This window comes from Notechis scutatus, chromosome 2 (genome assembly GCF_049901735.1).
Source record: "Notechis scutatus isolate UNSWTSFEM ecotype Mainland chromosome 2, rNotScu1.2, whole genome shotgun sequence".
NCBI classification, from domain to species: domain Eukaryota; kingdom Metazoa; phylum Chordata; class Lepidosauria; order Squamata; family Elapidae; genus Notechis; species Notechis scutatus.
In genome coordinates, this window is record NC_142010.1 from 212,606,963 (window position 1) to 212,616,278 (window position 9,316).

General features: G+C 34.9%; 1 long non-coding RNA gene across 1 annotated transcript; it reads left to right on the top strand.

Moving 5' to 3' along the window:
* The first annotated feature begins 358 nt into the window (after nt 1-358).
* On the top strand, nt 359-8,463 carry LOC148132501 (uncharacterized). The gene is made up of 4 exons (XR_015747352.1): nt 359-489; nt 1,987-2,025; nt 7,174-7,339; nt 7,748-8,463. It is a non-coding gene; the product is annotated as an uncharacterized LOC148132501 (long non-coding RNA).
* Nucleotides 8,464-9,316: the final 853 nt, after the last annotated feature.

Consider the following 9,316-nt stretch of genomic DNA (forward strand, 5'->3'; position numbering starts at 1 on the left):
ATAACAAATTAAAGTTGAAACTCCTCTAAAGATGCTACTATAGCCTGCCTTTCTGCTATAAGGAAAGGGCTTTGCCCTGCTTTGTTCCAAAGCTATGAAATACACTCCTTTGTGAGTTGCACTTGGCCTGGTCTCCCAGCATTCAGAAATTCTGTAAAGATGCATTTCTTTGTCCAGGCCTTTGTTAGATTTCAGTAGTGCCTATTTTAAATTGTAAACTGTGCTTTTAATATTCTATGTTTATTTACATTTATTTTTTAAATTTGTCTTAGCCTCTTTGAATACTCACTAGAAAGTCACGGTATGAACAAATTAACTAAATCTATCTAAAACATTTATGACCTTTCTTTTCATGGCCAGGGTCTCAAAAAGGCTACATAATATCTACTGAGAGATATTAAACAATAATATGCTGTGCCTTTTGAAGTCATGGGTGCTCCATCACTAGATGTTTTCAAGAAAAGACTGGCAAGCCACTTGTCCCAAAAGGTATGAGAATTCCTGCATTGAGAAATGGGTTGGATCCTCAAGTTCCTTTCCAACCCTGTGATTCTGTGAAACTATTGGTAGATAATGAGATAGTTATTGAGGAAATAACTATTGGAATTAATAAAACTTGTGTTTAATTTATCATGGTTTTTGTGTTCTTCTACAAGAAAAATGTAAAGAAATTAGGTATACTTATGAATACAGGCACTCTCTATAAATCATGATGATAAAATGATAAGAGCCCCACTTTTATGTACTTGTATCTTGTCATCATATGCAAAAATGTAAGCCACGGGTTTCATATGATGACTTCATGCTGTATAGTTTTTTTTCCCTCTGGCTACCTCTTGCCCTCCGTAGGGATGCCTATGCTTATGGAAATTGTTATTCTTGAGTTGAAACATCAATTTATTCCTTACGCAGACATAAATGAAGTCTGTCAATTTCCCTATTTCAAAGCGTTTCAGTAAGAATGAAGTGAAAGTGGAACCAAAGAAACAAATTAGAAATCAAACTTGAATTATTACAATGAAAGAAATGAGGATCAAGTAATAAAATGACACCAGCCCCTTTTTATTTGTTGCTTTCTGCAGGCTAGTAAGTGATAAGTGAGGTTAAAGAAAGGAACAGTTCCTAAAATATATATTTGGATCTAAGTCTGATCTAAGTATGGTATATAAAATCATACATTGCAATGACTTACCTGTCAATGAATACTTCAGCTTCAACCATAACAACACAAGAGCACACAATAGATACAAACTCAAGGTTAACCGCACCAAACTTGATTGCAGGAAATACGACTTCAGGAACAGAGTGGTCAACATCTGGAATACTCTACCTGACTTTGTGATTTCTTCCCCAAACCCCAAAAACTTTAACATTAGATGGTCTACTATTGACCTCACCCCTTTCCTAAGAGGTCTGTAGGGGGCGTGCATAAGTGCACCAATGTGCCTACTGTCCCTGTCCTATTGTTTCTTTTATTTTTCTTATATGTACCCATTTCATGTATTCATAACTATGTATATACTTATACCTATTATCTTGTAAGTGATTGACAAATCAAAATAAATAAATAAATAAAATAAATTTTGGCCTTGTTTGATTTTCTGGTTGTAGTGGTATTATCTGTTAGAAATTATTTTTTTAGCAGCCTTCAGGGAAGCATTTTATTTTAAAAGTCTTTTATATTATTCTGCAAAAGAAATGAAGCAATTTGATATGATCCTTTTATCCTGAAGAAAGGACATAGCTTCTTTTTTTCAAGGTAGAACATACTTTCATAGTGAAACCATAATTATATGCACTTGTCAATCATTCTTAACCTACTGTGGTATGGCTGTGGCATTTTATCTAAAAAGAGGAGGATTAAAGGCTTGGGTTGAAATGAAAGGTACATATAGGAAAAAAAGTATAATGCACGTCATTAGAATTGTGGAGAGGGAGAAAGAAACAAGGGAAAGATGGTGATTACCAATCTCTGATTATTTACAGGCTTAAGGAATTATGGATGGATGGATATCTTCAGAAAAGGTAGTATTTTTCCATTTTCCATTGTTTTCTCTTCAGATATTTCTGTGTCTGACTTTATGCAATAATCTCTGTGTTCAAAGATCAGCCATTCTCTTTTCCAAGATTCAAATATGTTTGAGTTCATATTATTTTATAGGAATCTGTGAAATCAACAGTTATAGTTTGTTATTATAAACTTTTAAACTGAAAGCTACATGTTCATGGACCCTGTTGTAACAAAATATGCAAATACAAAAAAAAAAAGCTCAAGTAGATTCAGTGTATGGAGAACCCATTTAAGACATAAATTGTTAGTATGGATGGGAAAAAAACCCTATTTATTCATTTATTAAATTGATATGCTGCATGGCTCAACCATCTAAGTGATTCTGGGCAGCTATAATACTCCGAAAGCATAAATATAAAAATATTAAAAACATTAAAATTAACCATTAAATAAAAGGTTAAGGTCAAAAGAATTATCAAAGAGAATCTGAGTTTTCTAGCTTTCAAATAAAAGAGAACTATAAAACAGGAAGTCCTCAGTTAACAACTTCCCTACTTGTGACCCTTTAAAATTATTATGGCACTGAAAATGTAACTTTATGACCAATCCTCACACTTATGACTAATACAGAGTCCCACTATAATGTGATTGGTCATTATTTATACACTTCACAGCTATCTTCTCAAAGAGGCAGTGACAGCTGACAGTAGCATGTCATGTCTTACTTAACCACTGGTGATTCTCTTAGCGACCATGGAGGAAGTGAGATCATAAGTCTGTCACATCAAATGATGTTTTGTTTAACAACTGCATTGCTTAGTGACTGAGTTGCTGGTCATAGTTGTGATTGTGAAGTGTGGACTAGACTTCAGGCCCATACTAATAATAATCTAAAGCTAGTTTTTGCAGTCCATATAATATCAGCTTCATGAAAGTGAGGTTTCCCTTGGTTAAATGAAGTCTGAAAGTCAAAGTTAAGAAAGAAATATTTGTTGGCACACCTTGTTCACAAAAGAAAAAAAAAGGAATTATTTTAAAAGAAGGATATAGCTGACATCTCTGTTTAAAAGGCAAGACTTCTGAGACATGCATACACTACTGAGGATTTTAGTAGAAAGCTGATTTCTTTGGTGCCAAGAACTAACCATCTCATTTTTTCTTTTTTCTTTTATCAAATTCCTTGTTACAAAAGCATTTTTTAAAATCAAGAAGATTGTACAGATTTATCTTTTATGGCTTCCTCTACACATCTACACTGAAGAGAGGACTGGAATATAAATGCATTCAAAGAAAGGGTTTTTTTCTGTTTCTTTTTCTGTTTCTTTTAAGTGAAGGATTTGCCCTTCAAACCCTAGCTTAAATATGCTTATAATAAACAGCAGACTGCCTTCTTTGGCATACACTGAATGCATTGAACCTACATTCCCTCCCCCTATTTGTGTTCCAGGGGACTTAGATGGACATGCAGCCAACACTATTGTTTTTCAATCCCTGCTGTATTATAGAAAGCTTTTGTTGATCCTTGCAGTGCAGTGCAGTTTGTGGTTTTTGAGCTCTCCAGCAACAATAGCGTCTCATCATGATTACAGAACGTCCTGCTGAAAGATGGCCTAATCCCAATGCTCCATCAATTCAGTAATCTGTTCCAATCAGGACTTGATAGATTTGACAGGCCATCTGTAGCCAAGTCAGGCAGACTCATAGCCAGTCAATAAACTGAACGGCTTGGCCTTTCCAGCTATACTGGCTTTAATAAAGATCTCAGCATCCAAGATGCAAACTGGTAGAATAAAAACTGCAGAAATTTCTACTCAATGAATAAATACACACACATATAGTACAGGTGAAAAAAATGCATCCTGGTCAAAATTCAAATTCCTGGTACAAAGCTTATACTGTATTTTAAAAAAGAAAAAGAGAATGTTATTGCACTGAAGGGGGGCAGGGATGAAATGCTATTTTTCAATAGTTTGTATTTTAATGGAAGCAAGATAAATAAAAAATCCCCTTTGAAATCATCTTGCTCTTACCATTCTTGCACTTATTGCCAAATAGTCCCTATTCTTATATTTCTGTTCCACATCAAAGCAGATCAGAAGAATATACTGAAACATAGATCTCTGGTTTTATAAAGTCTATATTGACTGAAAAAGCTTCTTTCCATTCCTATCTGGATACCCATTATTAATTTAATATCTTCTGCATGGTGGGCATATACTCAGATAATGGGGTTCAGGTCTTTCTTTGCTCCATAGCCTTGACCCTTTACATCATAATGGGCCATGTTGCTTCTCTGCAGACCTCTGTCTCTTTCACAATTGATCCTACTCCTTAACTCTTTTACAAATAGTGAGATGCCGAAAACCTGTTCCTCCCTCCCCCCTCTCCCCCCGCCCTCTCTCTTTTAGGTTTTCATTCAGTCTCTGGAATGAGAATTTGCTTTTCACATTTATTTCAAAGAAGAAACATACAATGCATTATCAGTGTGGCATGATATTGTTTCACTAATTTAATTCTAAGGAAGCACTGGCAAAGTAAATATCTTATTTTTCACTGAACCCAGAGATCTGCGGCCTCTCAGGTATCCCACACATAAATTGAATCCAAAGGGGTGGTATTATAAAGGATCTTTCTGTGAGGCACTTTCAGACTGGGAAATGTGGGCAATCAAGGAAGCTTCAGAGTAAGGGAAAGATGTGTAAGAGCAAATCACTTCAACACCAACTGGTTAGTCCAGCAATAAAATAAACTCAGAAAAATCCAGCAAGAGAAAGTTAGATGAAATTCTCAGCAGAAATCTCTTTTGCAGGGGAAGACTAGGGGATAGGCAGGTTTCAAGGTAACATTCAAATATCTAACTCATGGATGTAAAACTTGTGGCATCACATTGCTATCACGTGATGTTTTGCAATGTTTTTTCCCTTCACAGAACATGGGCTGCATGTAACGCATCCAGCCCACGGGCTGCCGGTTTGACACCCTTGGTCTAACTCCATGAAGTTGCATTTTTTGGCTAGGAGAATCACTATTTCCATGTCATGGGTACTATCTTGACTGTAATACATGACTGACAAACATAAATCCTTTGCCAGTGATGATTTAATGGAGTATTGAAACTCATCAGACAGATCTATACTTTTCAATCAAGACAATGAAATTACTTAGTTAAACTACAGACTGTTATTTAATGGCATTGAATTGAATGAATTAATGGGAAAGGGATTGTACTGAATTGGGATAAAGTCAGATAAAAATGAATGAGTGCACTAAAAAAAATGCCTGGATGAATGTTAATAGATTGGGGTGAGCTAGGATGGGATGAGGCAGGGCAGAAGAGGAGAATAGAGGATTCCAATTAATATGGCAAATTCACTTTTTTTAAAAAAATGGTGAAATCTTACCCTTTAAAAATGCCTCAAGAGTAATACATGGTGAAACTATTTGCTACTTGCAAATTTCTACCATGTGTTTCTGTAGAAAAATAGAAAAATAATTCCTGTCACTCATACAACAGAGTACACATTTGTATCTTGGCAACCAGTTTAGATCCAGTGGTCAGAACACTTAAGCTAGAAAAAGATTTTCTGTTCTTTCACAGGTAAGGGCATGGTTTTCATTTTTGTTTTTAAAGGCAATCATAGGAAAATGTATTAGCTATTTTTCAGAGATAGCCACAGACTTTCTTGAATTAGATTATCGAAGTCTCTCTAATACTTTTGGAAAACAGTTTTAATATAAATCATTCCACTTCATGCCTTCTTATCACTTTTCTATTCAAATGATGAGCCATCGTTTTCACATAACTTAGCTGACTAACTATAATATAGTCAACTAAGTTACATTTTGCCTTAGAGATAAAATATACATAATGATAATCAATCTAAATATGTAGTTGGATTCTAAGAAAAGAGTCACAATAACAGTGAAATAATATTGAAACTGCTAAAAAAAAGAACTAAAATGTTTTCACTGAATGCTATAATGAGAGAGCTCATGTTTCATTGTTGTTTAGTGGTGACATTGCTTTGTTTCAGAAGGAAACTTTAAATGTGATCAGAACAGCTTTTAGCAAACAAGCATTTAAGATAAAGAACAGTAGCATTCTTGAAGTACATTTCCCCCCCTTAGTTCTTTACTTCTAAGCCTTTCCTTTCAAATCCCTTGTAACATAAACACATCAAACCATAACCCCATGTCTTTCTTGGGTCACTTCTTAGCCGGCAGCTGTTTTGAGTATGTTCTTTGGCTGAGTTCAGCTTTTGCAATCTAATCACATCTGAGTACCACTGAATTCCCTATTGAGCACTAATAGTATGTTAGAATGGAATGTGAAAAAGAGTCAAAGGGTTGACTGTCTTTAATAAGCATAAAAGACATCATCCCCTTCTCTAATTTAAAATTCAAGAATGCCATCACATGAATGGATACAGAAACAGGCAAACTACATCAGGTCTAGCTTGTTAAATGTAAAGAGGACTCTAAAACAGGGCTTCTGGATCTGTCATATTTCTGTAATAACATGTTTGGAGAGAAGACATTTTAATGAAGGGGCATCTCCTTGTTACCAGGAAACAGCAAGAAGAAGGGGAGGGAGAACCTCTCTCTCTCTCTCTCTCTCTTTCTCTTTCTGGCATTGTAAGCTCCACAAATACATCCACAAGCATTCTAAGTGGAGGGTGGGATGAAAATAGTTATCGTCTAATTAATTTTACAACACTGTTGCGATAACTCAACTCTGGATTGCTGACACTGTTCAGCTATTCTTTTCTTCTCTTGAGAGATCTTTATCAATTATAGAGTTGTTTCAGTATTTTCTTTCTTTTCTCACATTTCATTATTCACAACTATGTATACTTTATACTTATTATCTTGTAAACAATTGGCAAATCAAATAAATAAATAAATAAATAAATAAATAAACATTTGTTTACTGATGGTTGCATATATAAACATTATCCTTTGAAAGGCCTCTGAGTTGTCAGTTCTGAAATAAAGAAAACTGTATCAAGGTTGGCAACCTTTTCAGGATCTGGGCTTCATCAATGTGGTCTTGTGTAATTGTTTAGCTATGTATGATAACTTAAGCCTACCAAAGTCATATTTTTTCTGCTTTCTTCTTTGACATTTATTTGTTAGATTTATATGTCACTTTTCTTCCACAGGCTCAAGATAGCATCCATAGCACCACTTCTCTATTTTTTTCCACAAAAACAATCCATTGTATGAGTTGAATTGAGAAAACTCAAGTCAACAGTGACTTTCCATGGCTAAGAACATATTTGAAGCAGAATCTCCTTAACTATAGTCCAACAAAAAGCTTACTCACATGTAAGTCTGCATGGTTATACAGCTGTTCCCTTTGTTTCTTGACTGACATAAGGATTATTAAATTTATATGTCTGGGCTCTGGAGAGGATGATCCAAACCAAATTCCTTTCTATTTTCATGGACATGGGCAGAAGGAGACAGTTTTAGCAGAAAGGGTAAGAATTTTGCAGCTAGGGATTTTCAGCACAAGTCTTTCATAAGACTTTTGAAAGTCTTTTATTGGGAATTCTTGGAAGAAGAGAACTGCCTGTGATGTTTTAAATTACACCCTAGTTTAAAACAACCTAGCAGAGCCATTTTGATCCCAAGCAGATGGTCAGTTTAATGCCTTACAAAATTTGCTTTACACTGTTTTGAATGAGGCTTTTCCCTTATTACTGAAAGCTTCTGACTTCTTCCATTTATCAGTCTGAAAGAGCCCTCATGAGGAATCCCTCTGGAGATTTGACGAGAGAATGGAAAAGAGGAAAGCTGCAGATCTCTGGAACTAAACCATTAAAACAAAACATACAATCAAGATTTCCAAACACTCCTCTATGGTCTCTGTGGAATTTACGAAGTACAAGAAAAAAACACTTACTCCACCCAAGCAAACCTGGAGGAAATTTCAACATAAAATTCAATTTCAGCAAATGAAATTAAAATTGGTGGACAAAGAGGCAGAAGAACTTTTAAACACAACTACCTGAAAAATATTTTGCTTAGAAAAATAATCATAAATTGACTGAAGAAGATGGGGGAGGGCATAGAAGAGGAGAGAGACAGAAATTAAATTCAAATAAATGGAGTGCATTCCAGTATAAGGACTCAATATACTGAAAAAGCAAATGAAGAGTTTGTATCAAGATATTGAAAGGAAAAATTATTTCTCACTACTTAGCTAGGAAAATGAATAATCAGTTAATTTTGCCTTTATTATGTTTGTTATTTTTTTCCATCCTCGTTCTGCTTTATTTCCAGAACAATTGGTGTAAAAACATCCTGCACATTTTCAGCCTATTCCTATTAATATGTACATTTTATATATTTTGTCTCATAGTTAGTGAAGTTTCTCCTAAAGTTTTTTTGTGTGTATTTGACCATAATAGATGCATTTTTGTGTGAATAAAGAGCGTGTTCATCTTTGTATACTTTCTTTGACTTGTTTTAATTAATAATTTTGGATTAAAGTTTAGAAATACAAAAGTAAAAACACTAATACAAACTAAAAATATACAAAAAATTAAAAATTGCAGCGAAAAAGAAATAATATAGATAATCCTCAACTGGGTCATTGATGGACACAATTATATAGATGATGAGTGCATTTGAAGATGCGAAGGACAGGTTGGGGACCAATCATCTTGATAATTTCTATTCATACTTGCACTAAGATTTGACATTAACGTCATGACACATAATCAGTGCTGTGAATCTCTAGGCCTCTGTATAACAATTCCACTATGACTCAAAACATTATCATCATATTATGAGACAATGTCTCTACTCAGAAATTCAATTGGTCAAAGAGAGCTCAAAGTGACTTAAAGTCTTTTTAGTTTAATAGAAAGGCCTTGGAGCTGTATGTGGAGAGAAGTTCCTTTCTGCATCTGGGTTGAAGCTGTAAAACTGTACTGAGTGCTTGAATTGGGGTAGGGCAGCCTTGATTCTCCAAATCAAGAAATTGCCTCATATTAAATCACTATAGTGGTCTAGAGTGAAGTGATTGTAGATGGAGACAATGATACTCCTTCAATGTGCTACTCAGCCCTAAACATTATAAATATAATTGATTCCATACAACTTGGGGGATTTAGAACTTGGACTGGATCTATGTTTGGGAAAGCAGTCACGAGGCATCCTGTAACCAGCCACAAGAGATCAGTCTCATACGTCCCCAGTCCCCAAAAGAGAATGAGATTGTGAAACTCCAGCCCAGTTGGGATGCTGAGTGCTGAATTTTGTCTCTGATGTGTAAGGATAAAGATGATGAAAAAC